At 42.7% G+C, this 18,081-nt stretch overlaps 1 long non-coding RNA gene across 1 annotated transcript in view; it reads left to right on the forward strand.

Annotated features, from left to right (window-relative positions):
* The window catches only part of LOC118540810 (uncharacterized), a 206,467-nt gene that overhangs the window by 13,393 nt on the left and 174,993 nt on the right, over nucleotides 1–18,081 (forward strand). Inside the window, exon 2 of the long non-coding RNA XR_013442559.1 lies at nucleotides 451–570. This is a non-coding gene — a long non-coding RNA (uncharacterized LOC118540810). The remainder of the gene's footprint in view (nucleotides 1–450; nucleotides 571–18,081) is intronic.

The following is an 18,081-nucleotide window of genomic DNA, read 5'->3' on the forward strand; positions in this document are numbered from 1 at the left end:
GGACACTGAGCACCAGGGAGCATAGGTTTGAGACAGCCACCTCATCTGGCCAAGCACGTGAAGAGCCCCCTCCTCTTGTTCCTCCGGGCTCTAGCTTTCTCTTCTGACAGTGGCGTGAGGGGAGATGGGCGCGCATCCTTTAGTTTATGCAGACAGAACCACAAGACATCCTACATTATGACAACGTAATTCATGCTTTAATGCTTTCTCACTCCCTAGGATGAAACGTTACTGAGTCCACGGGTTGCGCCTCATCTCCATGTACCCCCAGCCTTAGCACAGTGCTGAGCCCACAGATACAAGGAAAAGGGAGCTCATTAAATGCTAAGGAGAGAGGCGTGTTGTTTGAAGGGCACCCATAAGCTGGGTGAGGTATATAGGTGTTGGGACAATGGGGAAATTATTTTCCCTTTACCTCAAGTAATCTGTCTTTCTTGTATTCCCTCTCAGTAAAGATGCTGCTGTTCCATCTTCCATTGTTCTCATCTTTCCAAGACTGTGGTGCTCCAGGAGATCTGCCCTGTGGAAGGGGAACCCAGATCTAGACTATTGGTCAGATGAAGTCAACTGGTAAGTCCTTCCCTGCGAGTTTAATGTTTCATTTCAAAAACTTATCAAATCACTACAAAGGCCACATTGGTCTGCATTGCCCCTGCCCGAAGACATGAAGCGAAACCTCTTACCAGTCAAAAGCAAAGGTTAATGATTTAGAACTTTTTAGGCTGTTCTGATATGTTTCTTCTATCAAGATGGCGCTTCAAGCAATGTCTAACTGTGGGTGGAGAAATTTAACATTATTGGTTTTATGAACCTGTGGTGAGGCTTATGGTCTGCAAGAAAGACTCGATCGGGGTCCAGAGTTCACCATCTTTCTTCAGCAACGCTTTCCCTCTTTTCCTCTCAGGATCCATGCTTTCACGGAGAGTTTTAGCCTTTCTTTGTTAGTGGTTTTATAGGGGCTTCCCCTAGCGCGGTCCCTTGTGGTGTTTGCCAGGGCTAGAGATTTCCATTCGCTCCTGCTAAGTTTACTGATGGTGGTGATTGCAGTGCCTGTATTCTCTTATTTTTTTATTTTTTAGTAAATATACATGACATAAAAATTACTATCTTAATAATTTTTTAACAAAGTTATTACAATATTATTGATTATATTTCCCATGCTGTACTTTTCATCCCTGTGACTTATAATTGGAAGCTTGTACCTCTACCTCTCCTTCCTGATATCAACCCCCACCTCCCAATTTTCCTCCCCTTTGAAAACTACCAGTTTGTTCTCAGTGCTTACGAATCTGTTTCTGTCTTTTTTGTCTGTTCGTTTGTTTTGTTTTCTAGATTCCAGATACAAGTGAAATCGTATACTATTTGTCTTCACAGTTTGTTGTGTTGTGACTGGCTTCTGTCACTTAGTATTATGTCCTCCAGTCCATCCATACTGTAGCATGTATGAGGATTTCCTTCTTTTGTAAGGCTGAGTAATATTCCATTGTATGTATAGACCACATTTTATTTATCCATTCATCTGTCAATGGACACTTGGGTCACTTCCACCTTTTGGCTCCTGTCAGTAATTCTGCTATGAACATGGATGTACAAATATCTCTTCAAGACCCTGCTTTCAATTCTTTTGGATATGTACCCACAAGTGCAATTGCAAAATCATAGGGTAGTTCTATTTCTAAGTATTAGAGGCACCAACGTACACTATTTACCAACTGGCTACATTATCTTACATTCCACCAACAGGGCATATGGCTTCCAATTTCTCCATACTTTCTCCAATGCTTATTTTCTGCTTTTTTGGGGTAGCAACCATCTTAAAGAGAGGGAGGTAGTATTTCATTGTAGTGTAAGTTTTGCATTTCCTTGAGATGTGGTGATATTTTCACGTACTTACTGTCCATTTGTATGCATTATTTGCCAGAATTCAAGTCCTTTGCCCATTTTTGAATCGAGTTACTTATTTTTGTTGAGTTGTAGGAGTTTTTCATCTATTTGGGATCCCTCATCAGATAGACGATTTGCAAATATTTCCTTCCATTCAGCGGATTGCCTTTTTGCTGATCATGCCATTTAATACACAGAAGTTTTAAATTTTGATGTAGTCTGATTTATCTATTTTTTTTTCTTTTTCTGCTTGGCTTTTGATGTTACATCCCAGAAATCATTGCCAAATCCAATGTAATGAAATTTTTCCCTATATTTTCTCTTAAGTGTTTTGTAGCTTTAGGCCTTATATTTAGGTCTTTGATTTATTTTATGTAGTACTTGTTTTTACCCTTCCCTAGACAGTGAGTTTCTTGAGCACAGAGGCTCTGGCTGTCCATCTGCATATTCTTGGCACTTAGGATATACCTGGAACAGAGTAGGTGATCAGTAAATTATAGCTGAAGGAAACAACTTTATCAGACATGATGAGACTACACCAAAGAATGTATTTATAGTGATTTGCCTTCTCCATATTAATTATAGCACACTGCCTTGGGGACCCATAAAGAAATCTCTAAATTAAAAAAGTAATACTTCTTGCAAGGGCTTTTTGGCATTTTATTTATTTACTTTTTCATTGAGGATATTTAATGGAATATTTGACTATTTGTCATACTGGTTGTGGCTTTATCACACTTGACCTTGAATGCCTTTCTCACGAGCTCTGTGCACAGTTAGCTTTAGACTGATAAAACTGTGCAAAGAGATTGTTTCTCCTGTCCACATGGGTCCCCCAAACCCTGGGTCAATCAGTGGAAGAGGCGGGCACCCAGTCAACAGCTGACCAAGTTAGCTTTGTGACCTGGGGCAAGTTTTCCACATCTCTGAGCCTCCTTCAGTTCCTTCATTTATATGAGAGTCCTAGTTCTAAAATTATCCATGTAGGTACTGGTGGTAGGATATTTCAAAGAGAAGTAGAATTTTTTTAAATTTTATATTATTATGTTATATTAATCACCATACATTACATCATTAGAAGTAGAAATTTAAGTACCTTTGGGAAGAAACCAAGAGAAGATGGACCACAGTCTGGCTCGCAGAGAACCTTCCTACCCTAGAGATGATCTGAGAGTCAGGTGGAGAGAAGGCTGTACCCAGGGTCTGCAGAGATGTTCCTGCTTGCACCGCATGCGCTGTCAGGGAAGGCGGTGAATTGAGAAAAAGTCCTATTATTGTTGTTGTCATTGCATCAAGGACATCAACCCATTTCAGACATTCCAGAGTCAGCTGTCTTGTACTTGGGTGTGTGTGGTGGCACAACCAGTTTAAAAGATAAGAGGGCTCTTGGTTACACTGTTAGTTAAAGCTGTGAAGACTGCTCCTCCCCCCGCCCCCCAAATCCCATACATCCCACGTGTTTCTTGGTGAGTTTCAGCCATGTTTGAGAGACAGTTATGGCTCCATCCTCCCTGGTGGACTCCTCCACATGGTAGCCTATGGGTACTAGCATCTGATGCTGAGGTCTCCCTTCTGCCACAGCCATTCTTGGACCTTTCTGAGCCTGGACACTGGGTCATCTTTAGGGTGCCCATCAACAGCAAGGCCTAGCAAGGGCGTCAGGGAAATCTGGATTCTGATCTCTACTCTTTCCATCTAGATGAGGTTTGGGCAAGTGAATGACCCTCCCTAGGAATGGGTTTCGACAAGTGTGAAATAGTAGGGTTTTTATCTACTATTTTATATAGAGAATTGGGTTGTCGAAAGAGGGAAGAGTGGAAAGAACTTAAGTTATTGAGCACCTTTTATATGCAAGGTACTCAGCCAGCTGCTTATACAATTTTGCTTAATGCTCACCTTAGGATGGGAAAATTGATGCTCAGAGAGGTTAGGTGACTTGTTCAGGGTCACACAGCTTGTACACAGCAGAATCAGGATTCTAATGCATATCTGGTGGATCTAAAGCCAGTGTTCTTTCTCCCACATCATTGGACCTTGGCATGGAATTAAATGGGTATATTCTGCACTGTAGGGAAACCCCTTTTCCCTCCTTCCCCTGCTAATTTGCTTTCCTTAGGGCACCTGAGAAGGAGGCTCTCAACCTTTGAGCCTTCTGTTGGCTTTTACCTTTGCTGAAGAGCAGATACCACCTATTTTTCCCAGAAGCTATATTTTCTAGAGAAAGAAGAAACTTTGGGTCAAATTGTCAAATGAGGAGCCGGGGGTGGGGGTGGGGGTGGATGCGGTGTAAAAATTGCCCCAAAGACAAAGAGCCAAGTACAAGTGAGGCTTCATTTATCTGTGATTCCAACTTGTGGTCGTTTCTTTTGCTCTCTTTTCCTTTTTCTAAACATATTGTTCGGAAACTCATTCTTGCTGGGGGCCCTGGTGAGTGTTATGGTGTCCAGATTCCTGCTCTGGGGCCCTGGATTCACAAAGGCCAAGTTGACGTCCATTCTGCATCTGGCTTATTTGATGCCAGAGGAGTGCTGAGGTCTCCTGAGAGAGCCAGGAGAGATTTGCCTCCTGCAGAGGTTTGGATAAGCCCCAGCTAATCTCCATGGCTTCTTAAGGGCACACCTGCTTGTCTGCCAGCCAGCAGCCTCCTCGCTCATTTCCCGTGGGACGGCTGGGGTCAGAGGGCCTCCAGAAAGCCTTTTATCCCCCACCACCCCGCCAGGCCCCCCTCAGCAGCACCTGGGTCCACACATAAGACTTTCTTTGAGGGGAGGTCTAGACGTTGTCCCTCCCAGAATGGGGGCTGGTGCCCTTTTCCTTCTTTTTGAGGCAGCTTGCTTGTTCCTTCCTTCTAAATAAGCATTTAATTCAAGCTTTATCATGCATGGCTCAAACTTTATCCCACTGGGGCCAAGCTGATCTGAATTAGTTTCTGGGCTGCTGAGCTGTGAACACATAGTAGGTGCTCAGTAAAGAAAGATGAGGTCTGGTGATGATCTGCTTGGGACTCCATGAAAGATCCACTGTCATTTTCTATCTGTTTCATCGCTGGGATGTGATAGTAACACCCATAATATAACATGTCAGAGAATTCAAGTCATTTCTGGTCAGCCGTGGGAGTTAGGGATTCTCTCCTTCCTCCTTTCCCAAATCACATTGTCCTTCTTAATTATCCTTTAGGAGTAGCTATTAGTGAAGTTGATTTGTATTTTATGAGCATTCTGCTTAGGATGGGCAGTCAGGGACTGTTGTTTGACATAGGAAGCTCCGAGGTGTTGCCTTCTTTCTTTTTTTCTTTCTTTCCTTCCTTCCTTCCTTCCTTCCTTCCTTCCTTCCTTCTTTCCTTCCTTCCTTCCTTCCTTCCTTTCTTCCTTCCTCCGCCCTCCTTCCACCCTCCCTCCTTCCTCCCTCTTTCTTCCCTCTCTCTCTCTGTCTCTGTCTCTCTCTTTATTTTTTTTGTATGTCAAATGGAAGCGTGATCATTTTTGAAGAGAGTGCTATGAATGACAATCTGTAAGGGTATGGCTGAAAAGAATCTAATTTAAAAAAACTGTGATCCTCTCTTCCTTTCAACTCACCAATTGTTCTGCAGGTTTGTAATTCCGCTTGTCCCTAATTCCACTAATATTTGTTAAGCCCTTCTTCTAAGTCCCTGGGCTGAGTAAGGGGATGAATCCAGCCCCATGGAAACCAGTTTACCTAGGAAGATAGGCCACTAGAATTACATGAGAGAGCCGTGTGTGGGTTGAGGGCGTATTTGAGCATTAAAGAAGGGAGCGGGATAAATAAGCCTCAATTCCTCTGATTGTGGGCATGATATCACAAGCTTCTCCATTCTTCAGTTATCTTCCCCAAACCATGCCGGGTATGCAGTGTCATCTCCATATAATAGACGAGGAAATAGAAGCTCAAAGGATTGAGTCATTTGCCAAGTTGGTTGTAGTGCAAAGACGATAGCCCGGGTGATACAACTAGGATTTGGAAACCCAGTTATAATTTGAACCCAGCACTGGATCTGAACAACCCTTGGGTTTGATCCTATTCTATCGACACAGAAAAGCCACTGTCATGGAGGCGGAGAATTCTGTGTAAGGAGCCACTTGAAACAGTTAATACTGTAAAGTGATTAAAAAGGGGGTGGGAAGGATGGGGTGGCTGGGTGATGGACATTGGGGAGGGTATGTGCTATGGTGAGCACTGTGAATTGTGTAAGACTGTTGAATTACAGACCTGTACCTCTGAAACAAATAATACATTATATGTTAAAAAAAAAAAAAAGAAGAAGCTAGCAGGAGGGGAAGAATGAAGGGGGGGAAATCGGAGGGGGAGACGAACCATGAGAGACGATGGACTCTGAGAAACAAACTGAGGGTTCTAGAGGGGAGGGGGGTGGGGGGATGGGTTAGCCTGGTGATGGGTATTGAGGAGGGCACGTTCTGCATGGAGCACTGGGTGTTATGCACAAACAATGAATCGTGGAACACTACATCAAAAACTAATGATGTAATGTATGGTGATTAACATAACAGAATAAAAATAAAATAAATAAATAAATAAAAATAAAATTTTTTTTTTGATTTTATTTTTTTAAAGGGGAACACATGTAAAGATAATTTACCAGCTAACTGCTCCTCTTCCCTTGCAGTGTGGATTGTATACATAGCAGGGTATGTGGTGACTTGAAACTATGGGGTTTAATTATTTTAGCTGGAGCACGCTACCTCTTCCTCCGCTTACGGCATCCCCGTTAGGATGCCTCCTGCTCGCCGGCATGCTTTGGCATTGTCTCTGCCTGATATGTACACAAATGGATATTCCACACCTGCCTTTTCCCTAGTGGAGCACACAAACAGCAAGCAGACAGACACTATCTGAGAGTCTGCAGCTCAGGGCCCATAATATTGTGGCAGAAAGTAGAAAATAAAGCAGCCAGTGCTGGGTGCAGGATAATAGCATAATAGGATAAGTGTGAGAGAGTCAGGAGGCGGTAATGGCCCTGGAGATGTAGAAATTCTGGGAAAGTAGGGCGGTATGAAAGCAGAGACGCCATCTGGGGGATTCAGGCAGTTGTGAGAGACTCTGAATGACACAATATGGAGATCTGTTACACAACACACCAAATAGTAGTAAAGTAATCATCTGGCCTTACAATCGTCAGACATACTTTGTTTGAAATGCCACATTCCTGGCCACCAACACTGGGGTAGCCATGGATAAATGGCAGGGGTATGAATTGACTCTTCCTCCAAGCCAATTAATGTTGCAGAAAGTGAGAATCTCAAGAATCGATGACTCCTTTCTTCCCTAGATGGACTCTGCACTCAACCAGCAGGGGGCACTACCCATGCCCTCAGCACTTCTCCTTCAAGGACAAGAAACAGGTAGATCAGAAGGGATTGAGAAAGAAACTCCACTTTCCTGAGTGAGTGTGTATTGTGCCGGGTGTGATGGTTGGCTTTTCGTGTAGATCATCTCATATGTTCCTCATCTTGCCCCTTTGAGGTTGGTGGCATCATTCTGATTTTAAAGATGAAGACCCCGAGCCTCAGAGAAGGACTTGTTTAACTTTCCATGGTTGGGGAGCCAGGATTCTCATTTGGGTCTGGATCACTCCCAGGTCCCTGCTCTTTCTGCTACATGCTGTGTTTCCAGAGGTGGACCCATCCCTGAGCGCACTATGTCTGCTCATTTGAGATCCTTTCCCAAATAGACATTATCCATGAAAGTTTCTTTTGACATGAAATGCTTCTCTTTAAGTCTCTGGAAAGCTGGAATCAACTAACCGACCAACTAATCAACTAATCAACTTTCAAGTAATTGAAGTGATTTTTCTCTATGTCAATTTTAGACGAGAGAGACAGAGGAGAGGCAAACCACTTAGTTAAGGAATTTTGACAAAGCATTAACTTCTTGAGTTTACATTCATCTCGGTACAATTTCTCAGCTCAATATTCTGTACCTTCTAGTCTATTGAACTATGACTGCTAAAGTTTACAGTGATGACCCAGAGGTGTGGCCAAGATCTAAATCATTAAAGAGGACCAAAGAAAAGCATAGAAGAAAGAGTACTGATTTTGAATGTCATAAGATTATAGACGTGCGTCCCCAGGCAGCCATATAGGTCCTGGCCCTGGGCAAACTGATCACTGTAACCTCAGTTCCATCAGCTGGAAGGTAGGTGTGTGGTACCTCAAAAGGTGGTTGTGAGAAATCAATAAGCTAATGTGTGGATAAATCATCTAGCACAGGGAGTTAACACGTTGGCCCTGCTGAGTAAACCCTAGTTTCCTTCCTAAGGCAGAAGAGTAATTTTTAACCACAAGTAGAACAAAATAGATACTGGTCATTTTGAAGTTTTTCCATTTTTACCACTAGTGCTGCATCTGTGAAATGGGTCAAGAGGATTGGGGAGCCACAGAGCATTTGCGTCCGCAGAAGGGCCCTGACAGCGTGCTCCCAATGTAGAGTTTAAGTCCTGGCAATGGACTCTGCCTCTTACATTATTTTTGCTTCTGTTGGTGTAGGTTCTCAAAACAATATGTCATATATTGAACAACAATAATAAAAACAAAAATATGGAGGTGTGAGCAACCCGCAGTAGAATTTGCCAGTTTATCCCCTTAATTCAACAACTCAGCTTTCTCCGAGCAGACTTAGCCAAGAGGAGCAGATAGCACAATCCTAGGCTACAATCTCCATGCCCTCTGCATTTCCCTGTAATCCATTGTTCTGTGGCTCCAGGCTCCACCCAGACAGCTCGATGGACTTTAGAAATATATGTCCTTGTTTCTATGCATCAAGATGGGTCAAGTGCACACTAGTGACCCCGACATGATGAAGACCATGAGGAAGAGAAAGGCCTAGAGAAACATATTTAGTTGCAGTTACAAGTCAGCCCCATACAGAGATGTGTGGCATGGAGTTAAGGCCGCTTTCTGCCTTTGTAGTGAGTCAGCCTTGGTGTGAGTCTTGGGGTTACCATGTACAATCCTGGGATGTTAGGAATGTGGCTTAACAGCTCCAAGCCTTAGTTTCCTTAGTAGTGAAATGGACCTGGCTCATGTAATAAGTTCTCAGTAGGTTTTAAGTCATTAAATACAATTTGCTTTCTGTTTATCCTGCTCTTCGTAACTTCATTTAGCTACCTCCTAATCTCTTCTGAGACTGAGGTATACTTTATTCTCATCATTCTCAAAATAGTTCATACTCTCAGTGTTTTCTCGTTGAATCGGCCAGATGGGCGCTAAACTATTTGGGGTTTCTCAGTCGCAGACAACACAAGAGCTGGAAGACCCCCCCTGGCTCCTGGTATTTCTCTCTCCCCCATTCTCCCCTCCTGCGGAGAGAGGGGGGTGTCACAGGGGCAATGCCAGTATGGCAGATGGAAGGCTTCCATCGGGAGACCTGAGCATGGAGAGCATTTTATTTGAACTTGCAATGATTTGTTTCTCACTGCAGACATTACTCTTTAGCATTATTGATCTCCTCTGTCTACTGAGCCCCGTCAGACGTCTTTGACCCTGGTTTGCACCAGGAGCAGTCAAGGGGCCGCCTGAGACTGTCTGGCATTGTGATTGAATTCAATTCCTCTTAATGTTTGCATGTGCCGTGTTGTTCTGCCTTGAAATGGTTCTGCCTTGTGCCAGGGCAGGTGGGGTCCAGAGTCCACCTCCTTTCTGTCCTGCTTCTCACTACAGTAACGGCTTCCCTCCTTTGGAATCTCTTTCCTGCATGACCCCTGCTGTCCCGGGGAGGGAGGGGCTCTTGAAGCTTGCGTATCTTCTCCAAGGATTTGGCCAGTATAGTTTCCGAGTGAAACTAGGAGGGACTGGAGAAGACATCAGTGAATCCACACATAGAAGCAAAAATGATAAGGTGAGAGAAGGGGAGGAAAAAGGGAGTCTAGACTAAAAGCCCGGGTGCTGTCCTTTTTCTTTGTTTCTTCTTAGAGTTGAAAGTTTTCCTGAAGTATTTTCAAGGGCGTGAATGAGAAAAGATGTCAGGGGAGTTTTTTTCTTTACCTTTATCATTCAAAGAACAGCTAGCGATATTAGTCCCCCCAAAGCGTTCTTGCCCATCAAATATCTCTACTCCGGCTTGCCACATTTCATGAGCCCAGACCCATTTCTTTTCTCTTTTAATTTGGATCCAGGCCACCTGCCCTTTGTGCTGTCTCACGATTATTGCTTCCAGACACTTTGAAGCCCTAAGGTCACTCAGAGAGAAGAGTAATATCCCTGGGGGAGGTAGACCAGCCCTGCTTGAAACATTTAATTTTCATAACAGAGTGATGATAACTTGAATAAGGAGCAAGTATATTGCAGAGAATTAGGCTCCTGGTCCACAGAGAGGGGATCAATAAAGGCTCTGTGTGCATGGTGAAGTAAATCAAAGAGTTGGGGTAATTACTTAAGAAATTTGCTCCAAAACCTCTGCTCAGGAGGGGCTTAATTTGATTGCTTACTTTAAATTTATTGTCTATTCAATTCATCAACTCAATCAGATTCTACTTGTGTAGGCCCAATCTGTGTGTGTGTGTGTGTGTGTTTTCCAGAAGGGTGGAGATAGAGTGATGATCTTCTACCAATAATTTCATCTTTATTCTAAAATCCATTTCATTGCAGAACTGACAATATTATCAAAATTGTGAACAAATCAGTGTATTACATTATGGTTCCTAGAAGGTGAAAGACAAATAGTTGGCTACCACACCATAACCCTCAGTAGAGTTTTCCCTGTACGATATAATCATTTTATGTTTTTGCTGGCATGGCTAGCACCAAGTATCCCAGTACATCACGTGCACTCTGTTGCTCTAACTTGTTGCCATGACAACCTCAACATTCTCCCACAATAACAAAATTTAAATATGTATCTATGAATTTGAAGAAACATTAAACCCTCCTAGCATCATTCTGTTTCCTATAGCATTCTGAGATGATTTCCATAATAACAATTACTGGATATAATTTCACGAGATGCAATCCATAGTTAATCTTTTCCTTGAAAAGCACAAAATAATCAGGCTCTTTCATAGGCAAATGGGTGAATGCCCTATTTAGTTATTCATCATCTCTTGAATGGATATATATGCCACTGTGTTAGGCTTATGTATTAGTTAGGGCATGCTCCAGTAACAAATAGACCCTAAAACATATGCAAATTTTTTTTTTAAATGGAAGTATATTTCTCCTTCTTGTACTAGTCCAATACATGGTTTCTAGTCCACAGTAGCTTTCTTCCATGCAATGATTCCTGAGCCCTAATTAAGCTGGCAGCGTCTTGACTCATCAAGGTTCGTACCCAGCTGGTAGCGGGCAAAAGAGAGTGTGGATGTATGATACATTACAAAAACCTCAAGGTGAAGTACATCACTTCGGCTCACATTCCACTGACTGAACCTAGTCCTATGGCCACACCTAGATAAAAAGGGAGCTGGAGAAAGCAGTTCCTGGCTTGGCAGGAACTTCTCAGCTGCAACTCTGTGTTAGAGAGGGAGAATCATGAGTGTTAGTAGATAGCTAGCTAGCTCTTCCACTGTGTAGTTAAATAGAAGAAGAGGACATGCCTCAAACACATGAGGGTTTCACAGTTTTGGGGGACAAAGTCAGGTAACCTGTAAGTGCTGTAGTGAAGGGGTGAGCCCAGTGACATGGGAGTGACTACTTCTGCTTGGCAGGGTTGGGAAGGTTGGTGGCATTGTCTTTATGGTAGCTATACCTTGGACTGATAAGGAGAACCATCTTATAGTAATTTTTAAATAACAGACTTGCTTAAAAGCATATATGTGGGAGTGGGAGGCCGGAGGAGATAGGAATGAAGAGGAATAATTAGATAATGTCATTGTCCCGGCTGGTTCTTAAGCGATAAGCCTGTATTTGTCCCTCACCCTCCACTTGCCTGATCACGAGTGGGTGACCTTGATGAGACATTTTCAGCACAGTATCTGTGGTTCCTTTTAATCTCCTGTCAGTTGCTATCACTGTCAGCATGACCTAGCTCTAGTGAAAAATTCAGCTTTCATTTCAGCCTTCCCAGGAATGTTAAATTATGATGAAATGTCAGGATGGGAGGAAACCATAAACACTGTGGACACATTACTTAAGGGGGTGATTGAAGGACACTGAGATCTCTTCCTTCAACATTGCAAGGACTAAGAAGACCTGTATTTGGACCTTCTGGATCTTTCTACAGTCTGAGTTGCTATAGCTTATCACGTGAGCACTGTCTTTCCCTAGTGCTGATCGTTGTTGTAGTCTAGCCAGGTGAATTGCAATGCACATTCACTTGCCTGGAGGAGAAATGACCTCCAGTTACCAGTTGACCAAAGGGCACAAGACTCCAGACATAGCTTTCGCTGGTGAGTGGGGGCGATTGGTAGGTTTGTGGTTGTAATGTTCTTTGGGGTCTGTTCATGAAACAGATACCAAAATGAAATGGTCTCCATGAAAATGTTTTGAAAAGTTTACAATGACTTCAAGGTACAGAGTAATTGTTACCCATATTTCAAATGGAGACTTTCCTTAGTGACATTTATGTGAAGCACTTCAACCAATCTGTCTTATCTAAGGAAAAGCAGAAGTTGGGTTTGTGTGAAACATTTTTAGTGATTCTATGGGATGCTAGTCAACCACAGTGAGCATGGCAAGAGATTGAGATGGCTAAAAAAAAAGACATCATCCTCAAGTATTTGGAGTTTAGGAGAAAACCAATAAACACAAAATAACTGATAAAATATGAATGCAAATATATAAATAGGCAATAGAAATTGAGGCAGGTATTCAGATAAATTGGATCAAAACCCCTTACCTATGAATTACCGTACATTTTTATATATTTTGTCATATAACAGATTAGTTTTTTCTTTTTCAAGGATTTTTAAGGAAGAGAATTGCATAGTTTTATTTGGTTTTCAGCTCTTGGCCCTTAGGTCCTTTGCTTCTTCTTTACTCCAAAATAGTCACTTGACAGCCTGAGCCTTTGTTTGTATAAATCCATACGTGGATAGCTGAAATGATGTCCCACATCCCATATTTTTCTACAGGTCTTGGATACTAAGGGTACGCACTGAGGATTTGTTCTTTTTATTATGATTGCTTGTGAAATACCTCACATTTGATTAATTGCATGGTGGAAGCTTTAATCATGATATGATCCCTCTGCCCCCCCGCCCCCTTTCCTCTAAGCTCTACTTCCTTAAGGTTCTAGATCTCAAAAAAGACCAAATCTCTCCCCCACTCTTTTAATTTATGCCTGTTATACTAATGACATACTGGTTGAACAATATAATCTTTTTATATTTATTTTCTGTTTTGATTGTTGATGGGATAGGGGACCCCAAATTTCTAAGGTATCATGGGCTCTAAAGTTACTTACCTTGACTCTGCACAGAAAAGGATGCAAGCCAAGATTCCACTAATGATAGATGTTTCATTTGATGAACTGGGGCCAGGGTGCATAGAGTAGGCTGTCAGGGCTCAGGCAGCACAGAAAACCACTGCACGGTGTGTGGGTCAGTAAGAGGACAACTGACATTGTTTCAGGAGCTTCTCCATGTGCTCAACAGGAAGCCTCTCCAAGGAGGGATGGAATGTTCCAGTGATGTCCACCTCATAGAATAATCTCGTGATTTTCTTGTGAGGTCATTGAATTCTATAATTTCACAGTTGTAGGTGATCTGAGAAGTCATTTAGCCTGACTTTCCAACAACTGAAAGGTTTCCCCATATGGAATCCTTGAATAAGGGCCATTCAGCCTCTGTGTGGACCCCGAAGTCATGTCAACAAGAACATGCTGTCCTTTTATCTCTCTCCCAACTAATTATAAGTTTCAAGAAGAGCTCTGAGTGGCTAATGTTAAGATCAGCTGGCTAATGTGGATACCAACCAGAGTTTTAATTATAGCTGTGGCAAATTTTCTACATTTAGCGTTGATGAGGATCTACAGACTGTTAACTGCTTTGATAATAAGAAAGCAGCCTGCAGTGCTGGAAAAAGAAAACTTCTTCACTATCGCATATGGAGCCAATTTGAGGCCTTTCTCAAACGTGGAGTGCCCCTTTTCTGGAGATGTTTGAATGTGGATTGATAACCAGTCTGGAAAAGAGTTAGGAGCACTGAGTGACGCAGATAGCTAGTCATCAATTCTTAATCTTATCCCTCTTTTTTGTGTCCTAGTCTTTTCTTCCCTTCTAATGCCCGTTCTTCGTTTTCTCCTATTCTTTTCCACTCCGATCTGTTCTCCTCTAGATAGTCACCTTTTGAGTAACTGTGACAATTAAAAATTCTAGACTATCTTTACCCATTCTTATCACACATATTGCTAATAAGGAATGTGTGTATCTGGGGGGGCAAACCAATTATGAATTTATCTTCTGCAAAATCTATTTTAGAGGGGTGTATGCGTGCTCATGCATGCACGTGCACGTGTGCCTTTGTGTGTGTAGAGAAGAATAATAATATTAATCAAATACACATGTTTTAGAATTAACATCTCACTAAACTTTTCCATAGCAATGTTCCTCTACATTTAGGACCAGCCATCTAGAATACATTTTGCCTTATATTTTTATGGCCTTAGAAAAAAGTGTAAAATATGCCAATCATGAATTTGCTGTTTTTTAAAAGTCCCAGAACATCAACACTAAGTCTTATTAGTCAGTGTCACATTGTTTTTGCAGCTCACCTGGACTAGGCTGTATTCCATCTTGTGCAGATCAGCTGGTGGCTGCTTTCAGGGCTTACTCAGGTATCTATTTATCTAGCTAGCACTTGGAAAATGGCAGTGATAGATGATCATGTACTTCTTGGGAGCGCAAGTGTATTTCCAGGGGTCAAGCACTGAGCGGCCTGCTGATGCTGTGTAAAGGCGGAAATCAGGAGCCACAAGGCAGGACAATAGAAAAGGCTGAAAGTTAAGTAGGGGGCAGATTGGGCCTGAGCTGGGAGGTGCTGAGTCACAGGACCTTGTTCTCTTGTGCTTTCTAACAAATAGTCTTTCACAGCAGTTCATGAACTTGGTGAACACGTAACCTTGGAACCTAGTGGTGCAGGCCCTTTGAGAGGGCTCTGGTTCTTCCGTAGCTGCTTGTGTCAGAGTGAAATGTGGTCGAAATCCTAGAAGAAAGCTCCTTCATTGTCCCTGAGACACATTTTTATCGTCTTTCTCCCTCAGAGGCATTTTCTGTAATTATCTGCTTTGCCACTTAAAAAGCCCTTTACTGGCATTCACTAATGAAGCTCACAGTTCCATGGATTGTGCTCCCCATTTTTCAGAGCTTGGGTTATTAGATGCAGAGAGGTTAGGGTAATTGCCCAAGAGCAGACTGTTTCCATCTGAAATGAACCTAGACATTGAGGATGCTAGCTCTAAAACGTTATTCCTTTTCTGGGTCCGAATTGCAATTCTTTTATGTATGACTTATGGAGTAATTTATTTATTCGTTCAACACACATTTACTGCATATCATTTTGTACTAGTGTGATGGCAGAGAAATTTATAAAGTATAATGTGGTCTCCACCATCGAGGACTTCAGACTGAAAGAGGAGAGTGATGTGAATAAAAATAATTATAACATGGCATGACCGATGTAGTAAGAGAGGAATAGATGAACAGGTGCGGGTGACAGAGCCCCGACTCTGCCTGGGCACTGAGGAGGCCAGAGGAGGCAGGCAGAGTCCCAAAGTGTTAGTAGGAGTTTGCCAGGCTTCCCAAAAGGGGACATGGCATCTCCATAATGAGCTGTCTAGGCAGTGTCCAGGAACACCCTCGCTGCTTTTCCTAGAACCCTCCTTGCCGAGGTCAGAACCAGCTGATGTGAGCAGCCTCATTGCCCCTCCATATCAAAATGTCTCTGTATCTCCATCTGTCTCCTCTTCCTTCTTTTTTTTTTAAAGATTATTTATTTATTTATTTATTTATTTATTTATTTATTTATTTGACAGAAAGAGAGAGACAGCTAGAGAGGGAACACAAGCAGGGGGAGTGGGAGAGAGAGAAGCAGGCTCCCGGCCAAGCAGGGAGCCCGATGTGGGGCTCGATCCCAGGACCCTGGGATCATGACCTGAGCTGAAGGCAGATGCTTAACGACAGAGCCACACAGGCGCCCCTCCTCTTTCTTCTTGAATCAGAGGCAGAAGGGCACTCCTCTTTGCCGAGGCTAGAGCTCCCGCTGGAGCCACCCCACACAAGCTGTCCATATTCTCTGCTCATTCATAAATCGCTCACAACTGTCTCTTGCATCTTTGCTCTTTCTCCACATGTAATTCCATTCTGATAACAAATAAGGGACCCTTGTCTGGGAGGGGAAGGATCCTTTGAACTAACATTCCTCTCTTGTCTTCCTTTTGTTACTACTCTTTTCGAAAGTTAAGTCTACAGTGATTAGAGTTACTTTCCTACAAACCCTTGTCATTCGGCTTTACCTTCCACCCTCCATGGGATCTCTCTCTCCCTTCACTGCACTCCTCACTGTGCCTCATGCTGGTTGTTCTCAAGGCTCCTCTGCTTTTCCATCACTGTAATATTTGACACGACTAGCCACTACCTCCCTGCTTTCTTTAAAACTCTTTCCTCTGGCTTCCATGACACAGCATGCTACAGCTTCTCTTCATTGTTCTCTTTCCTTGATGTTCCCATTTGGATTTGATAACTCTTACCAGCTCTTCTCTTGGTACTTTTATGATTTTTATTTCTCCTGAGTCTTATCATATGTCAACTTGCCTTATAAACATTCTTTTCAAGAACTGTATCTGATTCATTATGACAGCAGCCTGAGCCAAACAGCTTGTGTTTGAATCCTGGCTTTGCGGTGTGGCCTTGGGTAAATTACTTAACCTCTCTGTGCTCAAGTTTTCTTACCTGTAAACTGGGGATAATGATACTTTTCTTACAGTGTTGTTGTGAAAAATCCAGTGAGTCAAAACATATGAAGTGTTTAGAATAGTGACTGACTCATGGTAGAGTCTAAAAGTGTTAATTAGCTGTATTTGCATCTACCATGGCACCGAGCTCAAGAACAGTATTAATATTGCTTATACACATTTATTTAAAAGGTAAACCATTATAAATAATACACATTGTGTAACTTTGTTATTATTATTATTGAGAGCTTACTATTGGCAGACTTTGACCTAAGCACTTTTCTTGCTTTATCTCAAGTACCCTCACAACCACTGTAGAAATATCTCCATTATGGTCTCCATTTTGCAGATGAGACGACACAGTCTCTGAGAGGTTAGGTGGCTTGCCGAAGTTCAAACAGCATGTGGTGGAACTGACCTGACTCCAGGGTGATGGTTCTTTTTTTTTTTTTTTAATAGGCTTCACACCCAGTGTGGAGCCCAGTGTGGGGCTTGAGCTCATGACCCTGGGGTCAAGACCTGAACTAAAATCAAGAGTCAGAGGCTCAACTGACTGAGTCACTGAGGCACCCCCAGGGTGATGGTTCTTAACTACTGTGCTCTTCATAGGTGTTCTGTGGTGCCAACCAACTAACATATTCAAGAATTTCCCCAGCTTCTGGCTAATGGTCCAGACCCATGACAAACTTAGCTCTCTTACTAGGCAGCATGTGAAAAGTTAGAAAGCTTTACAGAGTGATAAAGCCAACGTTGGGATTGTATTGCTACACACTCACCTAGCTTATCTAATTATTTTTCTTATGCTTCTTCGGATTCGCCATCACATTTTAAATATCCGGAGTGGGGGGATCCTATCTTTTACTTATTTTATGTGTCCTCCACAGTGTCAGAGGGAGCTCTGGGTTCACACAATCCTTACTGATACACACAACAGGCAAGAAAGGTAGAACAGAGCCAGATTCAGTGAGCAGGACCTTGGTCACATGCTCCCTCACCCTCATCCTTACCTGGCACCTCCTCTGAGAAGACTTCTAGGATCTCACTCCCTTCCATCACCCTGCCTCCTTCTGCCTTCACATCGGAACTAGGCACCCCTGGCCTTCACCTTCTCTCCCCGGATTCTCTGTACACCTTTCCTTCAAGTGACACAGTACAGCCCTCTTCAGTTTAGACTACTTACTACCACTCCTACTACAGGTCGGGGACCTACTTGATCCTTTGTATATTCTTTGTGCCTCGCAGTGCTTGGCACATAGAAAGTTCTCAATAAATACTAATCCAATAAGTAAATGAAGGAGGCTTTTTAATAAGCTTTCTGGATCTCCCTAAGAATTGACC

The sequence above is a fragment of the Halichoerus grypus genome, chromosome 11, assembly GCF_964656455.1.
Source record: "Halichoerus grypus chromosome 11, mHalGry1.hap1.1, whole genome shotgun sequence".
NCBI classification, from domain to species: Eukaryota; Metazoa; Chordata; class Mammalia; order Carnivora; family Phocidae; genus Halichoerus; species Halichoerus grypus.